The sequence below is a fragment of the Ictidomys tridecemlineatus genome, chromosome 2 (genome assembly GCF_052094955.1).
Source record: "Ictidomys tridecemlineatus isolate mIctTri1 chromosome 2, mIctTri1.hap1, whole genome shotgun sequence".
Taxonomy (NCBI): Eukaryota; Metazoa; Chordata; class Mammalia; order Rodentia; family Sciuridae; genus Ictidomys; species Ictidomys tridecemlineatus.
The window spans coordinates 20,910,057-20,934,691 of NC_135478.1; positions in this window are offsets into that span (position 1 = coordinate 20,910,057).

The window sequence follows — 24,635 nt, forward strand, 5'->3', positions numbered from 1 at the left end:
TTGGGTTTCCTCTTCCAAGAAGTAAGGGGGCAGGGCTAAGACCAATGAGGCAGGGAAAATAAGAAACCAAGCCATTACAGTGTAAGATAAGTACAGGCTGTGCTTTTTAAGCACCAAATTTCTAGACACTAAACCTACAACAAACCGTGGGCAAGTTTTTCTCTCTGTAGGAATGATGTTTCAAATGGAAGCTCCTTTTCTGACCCAGAGAGCACTACCAAGTAAACTCACTTCCAATGCCCCCAAACAAAACAAAAAAAGAAGATAAAGGAACAGCCCCAAACCTCCATAAAAACTAACACATTAACATTATGGTCTAAATCCTAGAAAAAGAAATTAAACGTACCCTGTCTAGGTCATCAAGTAGCCACGTGACACACTTATGTAGCCTCTAGTACTAGTGAACTCACACCTAAACGGCATTCATTATCATCACCAGGCTCTATGCCCAATGAGTCAGGTCACCTGCCCTCCTGGGGTGCAAGGGAAACAGGAAAGCCAAGGAGAGGTGCCTGGGGGTTCAAGGCCTGGGGAGCCTCTCTACAGAATTTTTATCACAGGACAATGAAAAGCCACTGCAGGGTTTTTCAAAGGGAAAGTGTGAGGTTTGTATTTCAGAAAAAATTTTGATCTCATTGGGGAGCCATGGGGGAGGGGATGCAAGGCAATTTACAGTGACCAGAGTCCTGACTGCTGGACTAATCCAGGAAGGTTCTGGCTGGCAGTGGAATAGAGAGAAGTGGGCTCTTTCCCTGAGATATCTGTGAGTTCAGATAAAGCAGGAGGTGAATCACAAAGCACAGGATCTGCACCTCTTGCCAGAGGAGGGGGACAAGAGCAGTCTACCTCCTAGGTTTGATGTCCCCCTTTCAGATGGGCACATGACAAGTCAGAAGCAACATGGAACTTGCCCAGTGAAACCAAGGGCTTTGTGAAAGTCATATCACTGCAGGATGATGTGCCAGGCCCACAGGGCTGACCACAACCCATAGTGGCAGGACCCCTCCTTTCCTCCCGCCAGCATCACAACTGGGTGCCACTGGGGCAGAATCCACTTTGAAATGAGGCGAGAATCAAGTGCTCATTTTGGGGAAGGCAGACAGAGGAAGGTATCACGAGGGCAAGGTGGAATGAGTAGGCCTGGGCTGACTGATCAGAGGGAGGGAGATGTGTGTTTGGGCTGTCACGGCTAACTGGGTTGCGGGGGCACCATTCTGAGAGGTGTTTTAGTCCAAAATCCAGTAGTGCAACTTGGATGAAAATTAAACCACGCCCCAAACAAATTGGAGAATAAATGCTGGCACCCATTTTCCACCTTCTACTCACTGGCATGAGATGATAGTCAAAAAAATTCTCAAGTATCTATGTGGGCAGGCCCTGAGTAGGAACAAGTCCCTGTTCCAGGCAAAGGAACCCTGGCCAGTAGGAAGCTCAGGAGTAACTGGGGGTGAGGGCCTGGGTGCAAACCCACAAGGGAAGAAAACAACAGTGATGGGGAGACACTGAGGTGCAGGGTGGGAGCCGTGGGAGGGCTGTCTGCAGCAGCCAGAGCTGAGACCCAAGCAGGGAACTTCAGGTTTCGTCTCCAGCAACATGTTTTCCTAAGGGACCTCAGCTCCATGTCACATGTCACATTAACAGGCCTGATAAGCCCCCTTGACGCTTCCACCAACCCTATTTGTGGTCTTTAAGAAATATTAGAAAATCTCACTCCTCCTTCATTTTGGTAGAAGGAACAAATAGCTCTCATCACCTCTTTTTCTTTTTAATTGTTCTAATTTGTTATACTCCTCTCATCTCTTAAGCTAGTTCAGATAATTCAGTTTCTCCCATTAATGTCAGTGTGATACATCTATATGTTTTTGAAGTGAATAAATAAGTCAATAATTTACTCACCATACGTAAATGTATATGTTGTGTGTCTTTGTGTAAAAAAATAAAAACACCTCTGACCCTGCCTCCTCCTAACTCTAAGACCCAGAAGCCATATCCACAAATATTCTTGACTGTCCATATATTTACATTTGGGGTTGTTTGTATTCTGTTTGGCTTATAGGGTCATTACTTTCATTAAAAAAGATTTTCAATTTGTTTTTTAGAATCCAAATACTATCTAATAATTTTTCCTTCTATCATCTGTACCCTAGAATTTGTTTCAATTTATTAATTTTATTATTACAGAAAATTTTGTTTTCTATAGTTTTTAATTATAAAAAACACATGCATATTGAATAAACTTTCAAAATATATATATGCCCCTAGGATTTCTGATATGCCCAGTCAAGGCAGAACTGGTAATTAGGTGTCAGAAAAATGAGTACGCCAAGCACAGTAGCGCACACCTGTAATCCCAGCGGCTCAGGAGGCTGCGGCAGGAGAATCTCAAGTTCAAGGCCAGCCTCAGCAAAAGCCAGGCACTAAGCAACTCAGTGAGACCCTGTCTCTAAATAAAACACAAAAAAGAGCTGGGGGTGTGGTTCAGTAGTTGAGTGCCCCTGAGTTCAATCCCTGGTATCTAAAGAAAGAAAGAAAGAAAAATGAAAAGTCCACAAGGCAGTGGAAGGGCCCTCTCTCACTATGACCAGCAGCAGCAGTTTTCAAGATGAAAAAGTATCATTCTGTGTGGCCCTGGACACTCAGGGAAGGCAACTTACTACTTACTGTCTGCCCTGTCACAAGGTGGAGGGTGGAGGTTCAGAACCTGAGAGCCCAGCTGAAAAGCCTCCCATAAAATCCTACATGAGTCACCATTCAAGCCAAGTTTCCAGGCATTACAAAATAGATGTCCTTTAAACTCCTGTCTCTGTGCTTTTGAATTTAACTAGATACTACATAGATAAGCATCTTCATTTTTGCACAAACTTAATCCGGTAACTTAATTGCTTAAAAAAAATCAAACCATAAATAAATCTAAATGCTAAACAATTGTCAACTGTACCTATGACTCCTTGGAAGTTAACAAAGGAAAAAGAAAAGTCAGGCCAAATCAAGTCTCTTGACCACAGCTGTCAGAAATTAGCCAAGGGATGGGAGACACCACCAAGAACCTTGGCTCCTTCCTGCCTTGTGTTTTTGTGGGGAGTGTTGGAGTCTCTGCAGATGAAAATTGTGAATCACAAAGATGAATGTCCTTCCTTCAAAGGTGGTGACTCAGAAATGTAACAAGGATGACAGCACTGGGTCAATTCATCTTTTTCAGGGTCTGTCCCCTTATCACACAGAGCTTTGCAGCATGTGGATCTGGGAGATCCAGGAAGAGTAAAGGGTAACTATCTGGGGCATATGGTGACCACAGACCCTTGCTCCCAGGGCCCTGAGTAGAGAGCTTCCCATTCTAGGGCCAACTGAGATGGGCGATTCTACAAACTCAGGCTCACCTTCAAGACTACGGTAGGGGAGTGGGGAGGCAAGATCAGCTCAATGTCTTTTCTAGATTCATCTAGACTCCTCTGGAAGAATTTAATGACATTCTGTTAGGGTTTACTTGGTTAATCACTTTGAAAAATTCCAATTTGAACATGTGTAAGATAGAAAGAAAGTGACATATATGCCTTCATTGAAGTAATTCAAGTCAAAAGGCTGGTCTATCAAGTGTTGTCTGGAATCCTGAAAGTTTTCTGGGCTTCTCTCCCTCTCTCAGTGCAACCCACAGGTAACAGATTCTGTCATTTGCTTTCACAATAACCCAGAACTCACAATTCCCCTAGCACTGCCCAGGTCATAAACTCAAATGGGGAGTTAAGGAAGCCTCCATGAAGAAGGTGACACCAGAGGTCAGGTGCTGGATAGGCAGCTCATTATAGAGTCACACTGGTGCAAAAGGCCGAGCTGGCTGAATTAAGGTGAAAGTACAGAGTGTCCAGAAGGGCTCCTCCTATTCTGTGCTGGACACCAGGCAAAGGAGGTACCTGGCTGTGGTCCCCAGACAGGTGTCCAACAGACAGTTTGTAATTACTTGGATTTGAACTTGAGCAGAGAGGGAAGCTCCCAGAGAACGTGTTCTAGAATGTTCTTCAGGTTTCCTAGGAGATGGGGGCACAACACAAACAGCATATCAGCACAGAAAGAAAGAAGCCAGGAGGAGGCATCTCCTGATCCACCTCAGTCCCTTGGCCCCTCCTAGAGCCGAGATGTTATCAAAGCCTGTCTTCTGACTGAATAAGTCTCCAGCAGAATCCAGGCTTGGCCACACTTATAAAAGAAGGACAGAAAGCTCCTGTGTCTCTCTCTGAGAGGTTTCTCTCTACTTCAGGGAAGAAGGACTTCAACTTACAAGTGATGAGCTAGTAAGATGGGTTTCCAGTGAACACTAGAAGCTGCAGTTTACAGAACCAAATGGTTATTCTCTTCCTGACGAGAAAACAAGTGTGGAGTTGGAGCTTGAATAAGACAAACGTTGGCCTCAATTGGAACCTTTGCAGTATACAATTTTTTTCATCCATTCACTCAAATGCTATTTACTGAGATGATTGTGGTCCAGGCAGTGTGCTGCACACCAGAGATGCTGAAATGAGAGCTGAAAGGGACTGACATCAGGCTTCCTCAGTCAAAGAGCAAAGATTTGGAATCATTTGCACTTGGACACCTAGTGACATTTCAAAGTCAACTGTGCATACTTCAACTCATGGATTTCTCCTGAAACTTTATCCACCTAATACCTTCCCCAACTCAACTGATGGACACTCCATCCTTCCAGCTGCTTAGGTCAAAAGCCCTGGGACGATCTTTGACTCCTCTCACCTTCCATCTAATCCTCAGCAAACCTCTTTGTCAGATTGGCTTCAAAATGCATTTAGAATTAACCCTCTCTTCACCTCTTTCTCCACCACCACCTGGAACAGAGCCACCAACTATCCGTCTCCTGGATTATTGTGCTAGCCCCCCAATTGAAATGACTGCCTCTATTCAAGAGTTTATATGCATAATCATAGCAATGTGCTAGGGTCTTTGTTTCTAAACAGGCCTCAGGGCCATAGTTTATCATCAAGGTTTCTTTCCTTCACTACATTTTTGATCCTGGAAAGCCCATCTAATAGGCCTGGCCACATATGGCTTGGATCTTGCTAAAATGAACATTTTCATTACTCTCACAAAGAATTCTACCAACGGAGGACTAAGTTGAACTAGGTGCTGGAGGAATGAGTCACAATTATCAACCAGTAGGAAGGACTGGCTTTTTTTCAACAGAGAGAATATGAGGAATTGCATAAGAAGGGGATGGAAGATTGAAAAAGCAAAAGGGAACGTTGGGAAAACATAGTGCTGATAACCACAGGAATCAGAGCCCCCACTTCTGTAAGACTTGGGGAGCAAAGGAAACAGGTTAGAATAAAATAAACTGAGAAGGCCAGAGGAGAGGGTCCTGAGCAGGTGAACCCAGAGCTCTGAGGGGAGGGTGCGTCTCCACTTCCCTCCCTGAGCAGGAGGAAGGAGTGTTGTGGTGAGGCAGGTCTAGGATGAGGGAGAGCCATGTTGTTGCCAGGGTGGAGAAGCGCTGCTGAGGGAGACAGCTCACAGGCAGGAAGAAACAGGTCTCTTGCTTCTCCTTCTGGCCTCAGGGGTCTCCCTATCTGCAGCACCTGACACAGAAGCCTCAGCAGGGTATATAATGGTGAATTCAGAGCTAAGAGACAGAAACTTAATAATTAGATTGATTTTTTTTTTTGAAAACAATGCCACATATTTCCTTTGCTCCCCCAGTCCTACAGAATTAAGGGCTCTGATTCCCGTGGTTATGAGTACTATTGCTTTACCAATTTTCCCTTTTGCTTTTTCAATCTTCCATCCCCTACTTAAACAATTCCACAGTTAACACTACAATGCACCCAGAGGTCCCAGTTCATCAAGTCAGGGTCAATAAGGACAACATGTGGCCTGGACATCTCCTATAGATCCTGCACTTCTGTTTGAAGAAAACCATGAATTTATGTTTCTTTGCATGAGGGGTGGCTGTATCATCAAGCGGAAATGTTCATTGATGATGTTTGTTTTGCGGTTAAGTAAGAGAAGAAGGGCCCATCCCAAGGCATCAACTTCTCCCCACTGCTCTGTGCTACGAGGGGGATTTTTCTAGAAGCAAAAATAACAAATTATGTTCAAAAGCTTGATCATTTAACCAGAAATTCATTATATTTAACAAAAAGTGCTTTATACCATAGAAGTCCCCACACCAGCCTTACCTGAAGAATGGTCTGAGGGCTTACGTCAGTCTGCAAACTGTCCACAATGAGATAAGAATGGAAATTGAGAGTAAATTGTTAGATGCCTTTTGGACAATTAACATTCTCATGAAGTCCAAGCACATGACCAAGCATGTGGGTCCCCTCAAGTGTCATGGAACACTTAGGTTGAGTTGCAGGTGGCATGAGCCACTAACTAATGATCACATTACAACAAGTGATGTGTTAAGGTTTGTTTGGCAATCTTTAGTTAAGGAAAACTCCATGAAGAAGGTGACACCAGAGGTCAGGTGCTGGATAGTCACCTCATTATAGAGTCACACTGGTGCAAAAGGCCAAGCTGGCTGAATTAAGGTGAAAGTACAGAGTGTCCAAAAGGGCTCCTCCTATTCTGTGCTGGACACCAGGCAAAGGAGGCACCTGGCTGTGGTCCCCTGACAAGTGTCCAACAGACAGTTTGTAATTACTTGGATTTGAACTTGAGCAGAGAGGGAAGCTCCCAGAGAACTTGTTCTAGAATGTTCTTCAGGTTTCCTAGGAGATGGGGGCACAACACAAACAGCATATCCACACAAAAAGAAAGAAGCAAGGAAGGGGCATCTCCTGCTCCACCGCAGTCCCTCGGCCCCTCCTGGAGCTGAAATGTTGTCAAAGCCCTGTCTTCTGACTGAATAAGTCTCCAGCAGAATCCAGGCTGGGCCACACTTATAAAAGAAGGACAGAAAACTCCTGTGTCTCTCTCTGAGAGGTTTCTCTCTACTTCAGGGAAGAAGGACTTCAACTTACAAGTGATGAGCTAGTAATATGGGTTTCCAATGAACACTAGAAGCTGCAGTTTACAGAACCAAATGGTTATTCTCTTCCTGACTGGAAAACAAGTGTGGAATTGGAGCTTGAATAAGACAAACTTTGGCCTCAATTGGAACCTCTGCAGTATACAATTTTTTTTTTCATCCATTCACTCAAATGCTATTTACTGAGATGATTGTGGTCCAGGCACTGTGCTGTGCACCAGAGATGCTGAAATGAGAGCTGAAAGGGACTGACATCCGGCTTCCTCATTCTAGGGGGAAGTGATAAATCAAGTCAAAGAGCAAAGATTTGGAATTATTTGCACTTGGACACCTAGTGACATTTCAAATCAACTGTGCATACTTCAACTCATGGATTTCTCCTGAAACTTTATCCACCTAATACCTTCCCCAACTCAACTGATGAACACTCCATCCTTCCAGCTGCTTAGGTCAAAAGCCCTGGGACGATCTTTGACTCCTCTCACCTTCCATCTAATCCTCAGCAAACCTCTTTGTCAGATTGGCTTCAAAATGCATTTAGAATTAACCCTCTCTTCACCTCTTTCTCCACCACCACCTGGAACAGAGCCACCAACTATCCGTCTCCTGGATTATTGTGCTAGCCCCGCAATTGATATAACTGCCTCTACTCTAGAGTTTATATGCGAAATTATACCAATGTGCTAGGGTCCTTGTTTCTAAACAGGCCTCAGGGCCATGGTTTATCATCAGGATTTCCTTCCTTCACTGTATTTGCGTCCCTGAGGAGCCCATCTAATAGGCCTGGCCACATATGGTTTGGATCTTGCTAAAATGAAAATTTTCATTTCTCTCACAAAGAATTCCGACCAATGGAGGACAAAGTTGAACTAGGTGATGGAGGAATGAGTCACAATTATCAACCAGAAGGAAGGACTGGCTTTTTTTCAACAGAGAGAATATGGGGAATTGCTTAAGCAGGGGATGGAAGATTGAAAAAGCAAAAGGGAACGTTGGGAAAACATAGTGCTGATAACCACAGGAATCAGAGCCCCCACTTCTGTAAGACTTGGGGAGCAAAGGAAACAGGTTAGACTAAAATAAACTGAGAAGGCTGGAGGAGTGAGTCCTGAGCAGGTGAACCCAGAGCTCTGAGGGGAGGGTGCTTCTCCACTTCCCTCCCTGAGCAGGAGGAAGGAGTGTTGTGGTGAGGCAGGTCTAGAATGAGGGAGAGCAATGTTGTTGCCAGGGTGGAGAAGCCCTGCTGAGGGAGACAGCTCACAGGCAGGAAGAAACAGGTCTCCTGCTTCTCCTCCTGCCCTAAGGGGTCTCCCTATCTGTAGCACCTGACACAGAAGCCTCAGCAGGTTATATAATGGTGAATTCAGAGCTAAGAGACAGTAACTTAATAATTCAATTGATTTTTTTTTGTCTAAACAATGCCACATATTTCCTTTGCTCTTCCAGTCCTACAGAATTGAGGGCTCTGATTCCCGTGGTTATCAGTACTATTGCTTTATCAATTTTCCCTTTTGCTTTTTCAATCTTCCATCCCCTACTTAAACAATTCCACAGTTAACACTACAATGCACCCACAGGTTCTAGTTCATCAAGTCAGGGTCAAGAAGGACAAGATGTAGCCTAAAGATCTCCTATAGATCCTGCACTTCTGTTTGAAGAAAACCATGCATTTATGTTTCTTTGCATGAGGGGTGGCAGTATCATCAAGCGGAAATGTTCACTGATGATGTTTTTTTTGAGGTTAAGAAAGAGAAGAAGGGCCCATCCCAAGGCATCAACTTCTCCCCAATGCTCTGTGCCATGAGGGGGATTTTTCTAGAAGCAAAAATAACAAATTTTGTTCAAAAGCTTCATCATTTAACCAGAAATTCATTATATTTAACAAAAAGGTGCTTTATACGTTAGAAGTCCCCACACCAGCACTACCTGAAAAATGGTCTGAGGGCTCACATCAGTCTGCAAACTGTCCACAATGAGATAAGAATGGAAATTGAGAGTATATGGTCAGATGCATTTTGGACAATTAACATTGTCATGAAGTCCAAGCACATGACCAAGCATGTGGGTCCATTCAAGTGTCATGGAACACCTGGGTTGAGTTGCAGGTGGCATGAGCCACTAACTAATGACCACATTACAACAAGTGATGCTTTAAGGTTTGTTTGGCAATATTTAGCCAAAAATGCCTAAAAATCTGAGCAACTAAAAGTGTATATTTAATTTTCTAATTTATTTCTTTTACCATGAAGTTATTTTTTATCCAAGCCTTTCAAAATTTAAAGCTTAACATTATCATCTAACTTGGAGGCATAAAAATTTGCATTGTGTATTTTTCAGCCTGAATTACAGGCTGGAAAAAAAACCCCATTGGAAATTTTTTGTCAAGAAATGAGATATATCAGCTTCAATCTGGAGTGTTAGTAAAAGAGAGCTGAGAAGCTTATAAATTATCCCTTGTAAATAGGAAAGTTATTAACCTGAGCTAGCTGAAAAACAAATGAAAAGAAACATACTCATTTATTATATTATAAACCTTAATATTGATAAAACAGTATTCATTCAAAAGCAGGTCTAAGTGTTTAGTACAGAAAATCACCACTTACCTATCTTTTTACTATTTGGTTAGTTATACCTGCAGAACTACGAAAGTTGAATTTAACAATGAGTCTCCATACTAAATGCCCTAGGCACATTTTCAATGAATAATGGGTACTGTCTTCATAATGCTTTTAGTTTTCCCTATGTTTGTTCCTATATTTTAAAATGCAATTTAATGTCTGTTGAATCCAATTAAAATTTGATATTATATTATATTTTAGTTTCCTTTGCTTTGCATTTTATTTTGTCTCATAATTTGGTGTTATGGTATTTTATAAAAATATTGACTCATGATGAATTGATAAAAATGGAAAATATGACCAACCAGTTATCACTGAGAGTTGAGAAGTGGCACTCTATATGTCTGTAAAGCCCCAGAGGCTTGGCTGGCTGTTGATATCTGGCTGAGCCCTCCCTCTTCATCCCTGGGACAATTATGGTGGGTCGGGATTCCATCCTTGACAGCACAGCCACTGACAGGGACCAGGGGCTAGACCACAGCTGATGGGCTATGGGGCCTACTTACCTGGTTCCTAAGCCCATTTTTACACTGGTGTTCCTGATGGGTGGGTCCTCTCTCTCTGAGTACATAAAGTGGTCTGATCAGTCCATGGTTTTTCATATTCCTTTGTTATTCAACCTACTCCTTTAAAATACATTCAAATAAAAAAGGTGTAAGTTACTTGCAGAGAGTCCGGACACACTAGGGTGAGGGGAAATTGAGAACATAACCAGCGCTCTCACAGTCAGAGGACAAATGGTTTTGAAATCATGGGACCGAAGCTGGCTCTTCAGGGACTTCCTCAAAGAAGCCTTGGTGGACATAAGGTTAAACTCACTCAACTGAAGCTCACATCTTTAGCTGGGAGGGAGGGCACAGAATGACAATATCATGTATAGAGGATGTTATCCTTCCACAAATATCCGGAACAGGTGGTCATGGAACACCTTGCTGGGCAGTGTTCCCAGATTAGAATAAATAAGTTATCTGCTTGGATTGCAATGCCACAGACACACAGACTGGAGTTGGAAGGGTATTTGCTTAAAATACGGCACACAAGGGTAATAAATAAAAGTTCACAACTTAATCGGCTACAGCAACAAGACCAGGCTCTCTTGTGGGCGTGTGTTTTTTTTCATAAACACCTCTAATCTCTCCCTGAGCACAAAAGGAGGCACAAGGAGACTAAGGGCTTTGGGGGGAAGAAACTATCTCACTGTGACCATCCTGTTTTGAAACAAGAGGGCAAATGTGTGGGCACTGAATGGCGACCCCATGAGTAAGAGTGGGTTGCCCATTTCAGAGCAAGAGCTTGAGCCAGCAGAAGACACATGCCCCATTCCTGCCCTGACCAGGTGGGTACGGTTTAGCTGGGTTTCTTCTCCTTTACCTTTACGGTTGACAAATTTCTTGAAGGAGTCTTTTTCCTATCCCTTTTCCTGCTGTTAGAGTTGTCTTGGGTCTGGCCTTCAATTAACCTGCTTGTGACACTGGGTCCCAGATATAAGCTGCTCTCTCATTAGCAACTCGGTGTGTTTGAAATTTGCATTTTGGTGTCATGGAACCAAACAGACAACACACACTGCCGGTACCATGGCTTCCCTGCGTGTATGTATAAAAAAAAAAAAAAATGGAAAAAATAAAACAAAACGTCACACAGAACACAGAGGGACTGCTGAACAAAGCTGTGGGAGTGTGAATACATTCTCTTCCGGGTCAACCCTGTGGCCTGACAGCTGATTACAAAACACAGGATGACTTCAAGTTGTAGGCATGAAAAGAAAAGATCACACCTAGGAAAGGGAAACAACTGTCCACTGAGGCAGAGTAGTGACGGTCTTGAAGAAGCTGGGCCACCCGTAAAAGAAAGAAAAGCTCTCGATTGTGAAAAGCTATGCCAGGTGCCTGTGGCCAGGATGGAGGCCCCTTAGGCTCTTAGGGTGGGCGAGGCATCCAAGGACACCCCGGGGCGCCAGATGCAGTATGACCTGGGCCACTTGACAGCCCCTGGGGTGCGGTGGGGAGCTGTCAGACATGGGATTCACTGGTTCCTATCCATGGGATAAGAACACACTTGGGAGTTTCAGTGCTTCTCAAAAGGAAAGAAGAAAGGACACCACCATTCCCAGACTCCACAGGTGAAGTCCTCATCATAGGACAGCGCGGGGGTACTTCCTGTGGGACTGGAATAAAGGGCGGGGCAGACACAGGGTCTCCAAGTCCTATGTACACACTTTACAAAGTTCCACTCTTCCCCCGTTAGGCACAAGGTTGATTTGTCTAGCTCAGGAGGTGGACAGGGACGGGAAGAGGGGGAGAGTGCGCTGCAGGGGGCAGGGGAGGCAGGGAACAGGGTGGAGAATGCCCATCTCCTCCGGGGCACAGGCCCCCCAACCTCACCGCAAGCTAGTTTGTTTGGGGAGCTTAGCACCCATCAAGATGCCCGAGGTGAGAGTCACAGGGGCTTTCATCTGCATGCTGGATCCCACCATGGTGGGGAAGCTGCGATTCCGTCGGATGCCACTGTTGAGCTGCAGTCCACCCATGGCACTGGTGACGGTGGGACATCCGAGAGGCAGGCCCTCGGGTACCAGGCCTCCAGGAACAAGGGCTTGTGCTGGCCCTGGAGGCCCACAGAGGAGAGGTCCCTGATCTTCAGTCAAGGTGGGGACATGGGCTCGCCCTGAGTTCACCACTTTGGCCACCCCAAACCTCCTGACTTTGTCCACGAGGTTGAGGTTGGAGACGGACACGTCCGTCTGGCTCTCGCTGCTCCTGACATTCTTCTTTTCTCTCACCTCCCTCAGGATGGAGCTGGCTGGCTTGGAAGCCAGGAAGTTGTCCTAGGGAGGGCTCGTGCACTTGAACTCAAAGGAAGGCGGGGAGGACATGGGCGTCTGCATAGGCGAGTTCAGAGGGGTAGAGGGGATCACAGCCATCTTGGGAGTGTAGGAGTGCAGGAGGGAGCCCCGGGCAGCCCTGTCCCAGCTCTGTGGGTCATACACAGCCGCAGAAATGCCCCGCTCCTTGAGCAGCCACACCAGCCCCAGGGATGTGCTCATGGTGGTCGTGGACTCCCGGATGTTAGTGAAGGACTCGGCCAGGCTCAGTCTCCGTGGAGTGCACGGCGTGGCCACTGGTGTGGACTTCAAGTGGCTAGTGCTGCCACAAGCTGGAGTCGGGACCGAGTTAAGGCTGAAAGGAAAAGATGACAGGTTACCCATCAGAAATGCCCGTGAGCACCATGGGAAGGGTCAGTGGTCATTCCATAGGGTTGGACCTGGGACATAATAGGAGGACTCCCTGCAATGGGAGCCCCAGACACCTCTGTCCACATCTGTTTCTTCCCCTCACCCATGGAGGCTTGGGAATCCCTTAAGTAGGGCCCTGTTGTGGGTTGATGGAAGATGCATGTGATTCTCTTTGCTCTCCTCTGCTGGATGGTGTAACTGTTCCCTTTGCAGACCAAGAAACAGCTCCAAGTTTAGGTGGCTTCTTAGTCACACCTGGGTATTAAGTGGATAACCCAGATTTAAAGTCTGAGTGACCCCATTGCTCTCAGATGGGGAAAGAAGTTCATTGGCAAAGAGGCCTTCCTCCCCCACCAAATCCACTCAAATCCCAGTGTTCCCTCCTAATCCCTACTTCTCCCTCAGGCAAGACACTAACCAGAAGTATGGGATACAATGGCTTATTTTAGAAATGGCAAAAATGGCCCCAGGGCTGGGCCAAGGCCATGTGGCCAGCACCTCAGCCTCCTGACCATAGGACAGAGCTCTCTCCTCTGCACCTTGTTGCCCCTCACCACCTTCACATGCTGTCCAAACCCATTTTGATGAGCGGAGTTATGGGTTCAGTGGAAGGAAGCCATGCCCTGTATTGTGGGACCTTCATTTACAGAGTTTCCCAGCTTCAGGCTCCTGAGTGACTAAAGGAAAGCTGAAAGATCCTTCCTTCACTCAGTGTCCTGCTGAGGACCCCTAGGGGCCCAGCAGACAAAGAAGTCTTCAGGAGGGGAAGCAGAGAAAAGGCTTCTGGGTCTGCTTATGAAAACAAGGAAGACTGATTTTTAACAGCTGCTCCAGAGATTGGAAGCAGGGCAAACAGGCAGGAGCCCTGTCCTGCTTCTGAATGTGCTGCCAAGGGCAAAGGAGTACCTCCTTCCAAATGTCTCCTGGGACCTGCCCTCCGATTTGGCAGGGGCAGGTCAGGTGAGTGTCCCCAGCCTGGCCAGGGGAGGCCCAAATACCATGGGCAGAGCACCAAGCACATAGAGGGAAGGTAGGGGACCCCTTCTGGAGCAGGTCCCTGGAGTGACCAAAGGGGCCCTTCCTGGGAAACAGTTCAACTGGAAATACAGGCTGGAAACACCATGTGGCTCCACACTCAGGTGACCTCCCCACTGGCCAATCAGCAAGGGCAGTGACCACAGAACAGGGCCATCTCCCACAAGCTAAGGTGGGAGTAAGCTGGCTGATCAGGAGTACTCTGAGGAATGTGAGATTAGAAACCACAGCATATTCCTGTGGTTAAAAATGTGGATTTTGTAAAGGCACAGGGAGAATTTTACTAATGATGTATCATTAAGACAGGGTTAAAAAAAAAAATTCTAGACTTAAAACCTTGTGTGACCATCCTCAGGGAAATTTCATTGTGTTTCTGGCTACCTTTCTTTCCAACTCTGGTAAGAAAGCCCTTCCATACTCCTGACTTCCTATGTTTTTCCTGGTCCGGGACACAGCTGGGTGGTCTTCCAGATGAAGATCCACTTGGGTGCAGTCTGCATTCTGAGGCTGTAGTTAGAAACGGCATCTAGTTGCCCTGCACCAGCCTTCATTGGGGAGCTGAGTTCTGTGGCTTTAAAGACAGCCTCTTCCAAACACAGAGCCACAGGATGGGAAAACCAGGTTCTTCTGGGCCACAGGGGAGATGGAGAAGACAGAACTAATATTTAGAGATCCACAGGATGAGAACTTCAGGTAAGGCCTGTAATAGCGCTGGCACTCGATTTGCTGGGGCAGTTTAGAGAGTTAGGGTTGTGGATGGTCAAGGCTCTGTTAGCCAGGCACAACCACAGAGACACATCCAAGCCTCAGTCCCCGGGTTAGTGGCGGCCACGCGTGCACACACAGCTCTTTCCATGTGACCTGCCAGGGCAGGCACTACTGGCCGTGTGCTCACCCCCTGCCTCGCCCGTGGGCTCAGACTCTCTGCCCTACATCTCCTCTCAGCTCAGCGGGGCACAGGGCTGCTTCGTGGTCCTCCTCACATGACCTGCGGAGAATTATTCATAGTTTAAGGTGCTCCTGGGGATGGCTGCTCCCTCTAAGCTGGCCCTTCTCACCTCCCTCCCTTTCAGCCTTACCTTCCATAAACCTCAGAATCTTGCTTGACTGCATCAGAGGGAACGGCTGAGGGGAGCATTCTGTTATGTTGGGGAGACCACTTTCTCTTTCACTGGAAGGTGTGGAGGGAAGTTGTGCAGCTGATCAAGCCAAACAGACCAACCCACTACATACAAGGCCTCTTGCCAGATGCTGCACTAGAAGGAATTGACCATGCTGGGCTCTGGCTTGGTCTTGGAGTTTTATCATTTGGGTCATTATAGTCTGACTGTGGTACATGGTTCCTGGGGCCTGTTCCAGAGGTACAAGGGCTTCCACAGAGCTCCGTAACTCCACCATGAAAGAATGCCATGCTCTACTGGCAAGCTCTGGGGCAAACATCCAGCAGATTTGGCTGCAGGTCTGTTGGATTTCAATTGTTCGCCTGTTCAGGAAGGGCCTGAGAGTAATTCCAGGGCCAAGAAAAGGACAATGAAAGGTGGGTTGAGGTTTCTCCATCTGCACTGCATCTGAATTAACAGGAGCTTCAATTCAAAAGCAAAGTTCTGACTCAGCACAGGTGACTATAAATACTCCTAAAATGCTCAAGCTGGCTAGAGTTGGCTTTTGAATGAGCTCCTTAACCTCACTTTGCTCCATAGGAAGCATTGCAGGAAAGGGAGTGCCCTGGTTCACCCCACCTCTGCCCACCAGGGGCCAGGGACCCTTACCTTGGTGTGACCTGCGTGAGCTCGTCTGAAGGATGCAGGATGCGACAGGTGGTGAAGGTGAAGGTGGAGTTGGTCTGTGACATGCACTTCCCAGTGTGGTGCGCTAAATCGGGGAACAAAACATATTCCTTGCATCCAAGTATACCATGGTAAAAACAAAACTCCAGCACAGCCCTGAGCAGATGCAAGAAGTGATGAGCTACCTTGTGAACTGGATCTGGGTGAGGAAGGTGGTCCCTCAAAAAAGGACCACATTTTTGAGCACTGGTCTGCAGAACATCGGATCCCAGCTTCCGGCCCAATCCAGACAGGGTTCCTCATCATATTCCTGGGCCAGTAGTGAATCCAGTTCCAGGGGGAAGTACTAATGGGTCTTGGGGGCAAATGTGGTTTTCCTCCACAGAGGTCAGGATCTGCTTTCTTCTTTTGTTGCTTTACATGGGCAAACAGGTGCCAAAACTCGGCCCAGGGAAGGGGATGGAGTGGGCAGGGAGAGGCACTTGGCACCTGGCAGTTAGGCAAGGCTTGTGCTGCTCCCTTTTCTGCTCACATAAAAAGGGGCGCGGGAAGCTGGCTCCACTACTGTCCACCTGTGATTGACATGGTGGGAGGTGGCGATCTCAGCAGCCTCAACAGAAACCTGGCAAGAGTTCCAGAGATCAGGGCCCTCTGGGGTGCCCCAGCTCCAGGACAGCGTCTGTCACACAGTGGTGCAAGTGGCATCACTGCTCCCTCCTTGACACCTCCCCCTGGCTCCTTTCTTGCCATTTCTAGGATGTCTGATTTCAAGTGAAGTCGAGAAAGCAACCAGGGATCCTCAATTTATTTCCTTTTAATGTTCCTACAGGTGGTTGTTGAGGCGGCTGAAGATTGTGGTCTGGAGCAAAGTAAAATCACAGGTATTAAGACCATGCATCAGAAAGCTGGCGAAGGAACAAGTAGTCATGAGACATCATGATTGTAGAGGTCATCCTCATTCATAACTCAAGCATTAGGAGAAAAAAAGAAAAAAAAAAGAGGCTGCACCAAAAAGCATGCACAATGATGTCCTGGGATGATCCCCCCAACCCTCCCCACCCACCTGTGCCCCTGCAGCAGCTCAGCCCCCAGAGACCTCCTGGGAGAAAACGGATTAGGATCTCAGAGGCCATGAGGAGTCAAAGGCCAGGAAGATTCCAAAGGCTGTGAACTAGAAACTTCTAGCTCCTTATGGGACGTTTTCTCTCGTGTTTGACAAAAAAAAAAAAAAAAAAGGCAAACAAAACATAACTGATTGGTGCCCCAAACCCTACAGATCCACACACAGCTGACTGTGTCGGAAAAGAAAACCAGGAACCAGATGAAACAAACAACAAATGATAACCAAAAAAAAAAAAAAAAAAAAAAAAATGGGAGGCACATACATTGAAGGAAGTGAGGACAAAGCCAAAGCACAAAAATGGTGAGCGGGGCCAGAGGAGCAAGGCAAGACTGCTATGCCCCAACTGTGGTCTGGTGGGGCTCTGTGTGTCAAAGGAGGCTCCCGTGGCCCCTGGCATGGCAAGCAGCCTCACAGCCACTGGGAGCTCCAGGCAAATGGGAGGGAGAGGGGGAAAAAAAAAACATTTAAAATAGCCTTTACAAATCTTTGTTCCTCAAGCAATAAATGAAATGGTTCAGGAACTCAGATAACCGAGAAATTGCTGCAAGCCAAAAAAAAAATGGACGAAGCTATGAAGAGAAGGCAACCGAACAATCACGATTCTCTTGCTGCAATAAGGTCTAGAAACAGAAGCAACAGAAGGCCTGGAAAAGCCATCCCAAATTTCAGGGATGATGAGTTATTCAGGAAGGAGAGGGGGAAAAAGCAGTCAACAGGTAGAATTAAGACAAAACAGTTGAAAGAGAGAGAACATAAAAAAAAAATCAAATAAGGCAAGGCTGAATTTAACATTAGAAATATACCCCCATCAAAACACATGGCCAGAAGATCAAATGAAAAGGTCACAAATGCACACTTTCTCCTCCACCCCATTAAGTATTAGGTCTTTGATCACAACAGGTAGGGTAAGAAGGATGTTTTAGAGATACAGTTGCATCAACAGAAGCAAAACCCATCTTAAACAAATGGGTTTGGGGGATAAGAAAAGGCTGCTAAAAATTCAGAAGTCACCACTCCCCAGAGCAATGGATAGCTTTAGAAGACCAAGGAACATCAATGAGGGTCAAAAGTGCCAAAGCGGGAGATTCGGCCCCTCCAAAATACCACTGGGATGCCTGGATGCGGGAGCTCTCCTGTGTCACCATGGATGGCCTGGCCGCTGCTGCACCTCCCTTCCTTTGGATGACACAACACAGAGACAGTGAGTCACCTGGGGATGGGCTTGCCAGAGCTCCTTGTGCTTGCCACGGAGAAGCAAAGGGATGCTTGCGACAGCCCTGGGTGCAGGAAGAGAGGAGATTCCCAAACCAAGATACATGTAAAACCTTCTTCTTGGCAGGCAGCAGGGGCTCAGGGTGAGGGTTCACTCTGGAAGTCACCAAGACTATTTCACACACCAAAGCCCCTGCCCCTCTAAAGTTCTTTTCAGAAAATGGTAATGTGGGTTCATCTCATGCTGCTCACTTTGGGGACACGAAGGACAGGACTTCTTAGAATTAATGCTTTCTCTACTTAAATTCTTCCTTAATGTGCAGGGATTACAATGTATTAATTTACATTTACCAATAAAGAGCCCCAGACTTTTCTTATGTTCAATTGCTATTCCTCTCCTTGAATTCTGATGCTGATACAGAATTTAGTAAGTTTTAAACTCAATTAATTCTTGATTATTCAAACTCTTCTATGCTGGCAAAATGTAGGTAGTGGGCTTGCAGGTTTTTTTCTTCTGAAAACAGATCACACATAAGCACACGTCTTTGGTGAGCAGCAGGTTCACACACTGAGGGCTTTCTACGGCTGACAGTCACCCTTCTCTCCTGTTCTCTGATGCAACCCTGGTGCGTTTTCTGCCTGGAGTGGTCCACTTGGTAAGTGGCGCTGACTGCCCATGCTCCATGATGCCTGGTCCTGACTGGAGAACTGAGTAACTGGGATTCTTTGGCTGCCACCAGTGGTAGTAACACAGCAGTAGACTTGCCATATAAATCTGGATGGCTGCTGCCTTGTGAAGCAATCAGGCCTCCTGAAGACTCAGGCTAGAGAGCCCACTGCCTCTCTACAGCCCAAAACAGAGGAGAGGAACACACACAAGGCTGGGGATGCTCTGGTGGACCCAGAGTCTCCACAACAGCTGAAGGACGACTCCATCTGCTTGCCCACAAAACACATTGACTCATACATTTTAATCAGTCCCAGTGGCGCTCCCCTCCCATCCTCTGGGAAGGGCAAATTTGAAACGTGCTAGGTTCAACAAAAGTTTTTTGCTCTCTAAAAGCCATCACAGAATCCAGTCCTTCAAAGAGCCCTGCATGAGACACAGAGCTATGGAAGAGAGCAACATTCACTGAGTGTGTCTCTAGGGAGATGCAGCACACACCCAGCTACTTCAAGAGAGGTCTTTGAGATGGAGAAATACTGGCCATGCCATGCACCCAAACCATTTTTTTAAAGGCACATAAATAATTTCTAAAAATACCTGTGGTGCAAATTTCTTTTCAAATGCATCTCAGAATCTTGGAAACAGGGACCCTGTCTTTGTGGTGCACAGAGGCCTTCTATTTTCTCTTTTCCACTCTTCATGGAAAGGACCAACTTGTGTGAAATGAAGGAAATGATCTTGAACCTTTTTTCCTTTTCTTAACCTGACCATGTAGTGTTGAAGCTGCTGTCAGGACTTGGGTCTTTGTAATTTCTATAAATTCATAACCAACATACGCATACACTCCTCCCTGCACCGCCTATTCCAGTAGCTGCCACATTAAGAGTGGCACCCAGGGGCCAGGCTTTTCTATCCAAGCAAAAACAAAGCTACTGTCAGTAAAAGCCACTGTGAACCCAACTTAAAGGCACGACTTGAACTAAGCCCTAAGAATATCAGTACATCTTTTTAAAATGCTTGGCTTGTAATGACTTTGAATTTTGCTTAAGGGGAAGAGAAGGGGAGAAGAAGGATATCTCCCTGCCTGTCAGCTACATGAGAAATAGCTCCCTTTCCATTAACCTCTCCCCTACACACAAAAAAGGAAAAGCAATGCCTTAGAATTTTTGCCTAAAATACTAAAATACCAGGGCATAGAAAAATCCTTTAAAGATTTTCCTGTCACTTCATTATATAACTCTGCCTATGAATTTTTCTGGGGGAAAAATGTTCCATGCTGAATTCATACACAAAAATCTCCATAAACTCTCACGTGCCCAACAATCCATCATTAACACCAATATGGTAAGAGCGATCAATGTGGTTTCAACTGCATTTCCCTTGGAGTAGGGGATATTATGAAGAGTAGGTTCAGATAAAGTGGCTCATCACTTTAAAAAAAATGAGATAAAAAGTGACTTTAAACTAAAAAGTACTGTACAACTCTATAATGATACTTTCTAAGCCCTTGCGTACCAGGCCTCACATGGGCCAGGTAACTCTTCTCTGCTTCTCAAACATTTTTGGACATAGCCCTGATCTGGTCCTGTAACTCAGAGGAAACTCAAGGGCCCCTGCTGGTCAGGCACATGGAGATTTTAAACCTCATCAGCATAGAATCTTTTTCCAGTTTCTGTACAACTTATTCTTGGTTCCTGCAAAATTAAAAGTCTAGTCATCCTACTACACCAAGCTATCTACTGTCTTTCATCTACAAAGTATGTGATTTAAGAGGTGAACAATTTCACAGCACTGTGCAGAGGGCCAGAAAATCTCTCAAGTGCCCCTGGGGTATCATCTAGAGAAGAGATTTTTTTAGAATGCTGTTAAAAGGGCAAGTACAAAAATCTCCATGGATCCTTTGGATGTCAACAAGCTCACCTGCATGGCCTCTATCTTTTTGTCCTTCTCTCTGTGGCTGACACCAATAAGCAGGGGAGCTTGCCTGGCTGAGCTGTCTGGAGACCTTTCCTGCTAGCATCTTCAAAGCCAGTCCAAGAGGGCACGCCTCCCTCGCACTGAACCCTGACAGGCAAGTGCTTCCACAAAGGCCCCTCCATGTGAGAAGAGTCAAGAGCTGATGCTCACCAGTCAACACCCATGTGGGAACCTCTAGACTCTGGAGGGACCTCCTGTGGTTCTCCCAGGTAAGGACACCATAAAGAAACTGCTTTCAGCAAGTGCTGTCTGCTCTGGAAGTTCTAAGCAGGGCTGGCTCTATGCTGTTGGCTTTCGATTCTCATTCTTCATTATTCGACTTCCAAGCTGCAGTCCGTTTGATCCGCTCTGGCTTCACATACATGCTGATGCAAGAGCACAGGGGCTTCCTCCACAGGTCCTGATGTGGGTGGGTATGGACAGACTGCAGTAGAGCCAGGCTGCATCAAAAAGCGCTTCCTCCCACAAGACACTGGGAAGGAACTTCCCTACACCAAAGACATCTGAAGGCCTGTCAATCAGTGTACCAGCCTATTCTATCTGGTTCTGCTGGGTCCCTGGGCCACCTTTCCTTCACGAGTTTATCTGGACCCACTTCTTTGGACTTGAGTGAGACTGAAAGCAAGACAGGATACAAGCTGATGAAGGTGTACTGCAACTGGCCCCTGCCCTGTGATAAAGCTATAGGAACACATGGCTGCCAGAACTTTCTGTCTGGCTCCTTTCCAACAGGACCTATTCCGTTCCCTTTCCCCACACTCTGTACCTGCTCCTGAATGGAATTTGGACCTATGCATAAAACAAAGATGTGATGAAAGCTGATTCTTGGCTCTCACCTCTGGTGGCCAGGTGTTGGAGACTTAGGGAAATTTTCAAGGCCTGTTTTGACCAAGTGTGACCGCCTTCCAATACCAACTTCAGGATCTCAGCCCCAGTTATGACATATCTCTATTGCAGGGTCACTCACTACCAGATCAGATGCCACTGTCTGCATGATTCCAGATATTTCCCCAGGTAAAATGGGCTCCATGTGTATAAATGCTGAATAGACTGACCTGCAACATCTTCTGTGGGCACAGCTTTAATCTCACACTTTCTTCACCTTTAAGGATCAAGGCATCCAAGATAATTCACCTGAATGGTCCATCAGGCCAGCCAACTACTGACTTAACTGTGTGAACTTAACTCTTAATCGTCTGCCACATAGAGGCTCTTCCTTACACATAAAAATCTAAAATACAGAACACTGTCAGGACAAGATATGGACTGTTTCTAATCAAGTGCATTTCCTATGTGAATCAGAACAAAAAACACGTCACTGAAATAAAGTAAAACTATAATCTAAATATTGTTTAAAACAATCCATTTTAATCATCTAAATTGTTTACAATACAATAACATGGATCCTTTTAAAGACATTGGATTTTAAAAAATCACCAAGTGATACTTCAAAGAACACATTAAAATATATTAATAAAATTTTTTCAGTGCTCAAAACTCCCCCCACCCCTGACAAGGGACAGCAGGCTCTAGACAAAAGTGCCTAAAAAGAAGTCTTCCCAGTTTGCCCATCACACCAGTTGTTAAGAAAAAAGGTTAATCGACTTGTTTTCAGAATTTCTAGCTATGAAATCTTCCTGGACAGAATGGCGAATCCCAGGACTGTGGCTAAGTGTGGATGATGGACCAAAGCAGAGACCAGACCAGCTGGATACAAATCCCCAAACAGAGGATGCCCCAAGTCTTCCCACCGAGGCTCATCTGTCTGCCTGTGACTCACTGGTTGTATACAGAGAGCCACCTGGAGCCTGGCAGATGATTTATGTAGAGAGTAAAATGCTTTCCACATTCCAAACATCAAAATGGTTCTGTCATTCCCAACAGAGAAAAAAAGAGCCAAGTCAGAGTACATCCTTCCCCCTCTGATGAGGTTTTAGAGATGAGTCTTATCAGGAAAACAAGCTCAAAAGAACTCTAGGTCATTCAAACAATGAGACCATGCCTAAATTATTTCAGCAACCCACATAATTCCTTTTTGAATTAACATGTCTTGAGCCTGACCCTTCTGAGTTTCAACTGTAACTGTGCATGACTCACCTCAAATAACATTGCTGGGGTGGATTTGCTGAAGATTTCAGTAAGGAGGGCCAAGGAGAACGGTCACTGCTTATGGTGACTTTTTAGTCCTCATGACTAATTTCCTGGCTCCTTTCCACCAGGAGCTGCTCCCTTCCTTTTTATGTAAGCCAGTGCTTATGATTGGGACTTTAGTCCCATCACCAGTTCCCACTCTCCCTCAGTCCTCCAAGAGAAGTTGATTGTCAACATGATAGCTTCTGTTCAACTTCTCAAAGATGCACCCAGTGGTGGTCCTTGAACTTCCTGGATTCACCTTCTACCTGTAAAGCTGTGGGGAAGGCACTGTCTACCCTTTCAGTACAAGTCACTCAGACACTGTTCTTCAAGGACACCTGCCTGCCAGATGGCCACTAGGACAGGGGTAGGATGGCTAACACGGCCAGTTGCCCTTTGTTGACTGTGTAGATACTACATAGATAAGCATCTTCATTTTTGCACAAACTTAATCCGGTAACTTAATTGCTTAAAAAAAATCAAACCATAAATAAATCTAGAGGCTAAACAATTGTCAACTTTACCTATGACTCCTAGGAAGTTGACAAAGGAAAAAGAAAAGTCAGGCCAAATCAAGTCTCTTGACCACAGCTGTCAGAAATTAGCCAGGGGATGGGAGACACCATCAAGAACCTTGGCTCCTTCCTGCCTTGTGTTTTTGTGGGGAGTGTTGGAGTCTCTGCAGATGAAAATTGTGAATCACAAAGATGAATGTCCTTCCTTCAAAGGTGGTGACTCAGATGTTACAAGGAATACAGCAGTGGGTCAATTCATCTTTTTCAGGGTCTGTCCCCTTATCACACAGAGCTTTGCAGCATGTGGATCTGGGAGATCCAGGAAGAGTAAAGGGTAACTATCTGGGGCATATAGTGACCACAGACCCTTGCTCCCAGGGCCCTGAATAAAAATTTCCCATTCTAGGGGCAACTGAGATGGGTCATTCTACAAACTCAGGCTCACCTTCAGAGACTGGGGTAGGGGAGTGGGAAGGCAAGACCAGCTCAATGTCTTTTCTAGATTCATCTAGACTCCTCTGGAAGAATTTAATGACATTCTGTTAGGGTTTATTTGGTTAATCCCTTTGAAAAAATCCACTTTGAACATGTGTAAGCTAGAAAGAAAGTGACATATATGCCTTCATTGAAGTAATTCAAGTCAAAAGGCTGGTCTATCAAGTGTTGTCTGGAATCCTGAAAGTTTTCTGGGCTTCTCTCCCTCTCTCAGTGCTACCCACAGGTAACAGATTCTGTCACTTGCTTTCACAATGACCCAGAACTCACAATTCCCCTAGCACTGCCCAGGTCATAAACTCAAATGGGGAGTTAATGAAACCTCCATGAAGAAGGTGACACCAGAGGTCAGGTGCTAGATAGGCAGCTCATTACAGAGTCACACTGGTGCAAAAGGCCGAGCTGGCTGAATTAAGGTGAAAGTACAGAGTGTCCAGAAGGGCTCCTCCTATTCTGTGTTGGACACCAGGCAAAGGAGGCACCTGGCTGTGTTTCCCTGACAAGTGTCCAACAGATAGTCTGTAATTACTTGGATTTGAACTTGAGCAGAGAGGGAAGCTCCCAGAGAACTTGTTCTTGAATGTTCTTCAGGTTTCCTAGGAGATGAAGGCACAACACAAACAGCATATCAGCACACAAAGAAAGAAGCCAGGAGGAGGCATCTCCTGATCCACCTCAGTCCCTTGGCCCCTCCTAGAGCCGAGATGTTATCAAAGCCTGTCTTCTGACTGAATAAGTCTCCTGCAGAATCCAGGCTTGGCCACACTTATAAGAGAAGGACAGAAAGCTCCTGTGTCTCTCTCTGAGAGGTTTCTCTCTACTTCGGGGAAGAAGGACTTCAACTTACAACTGATGAGCTACTAAGATG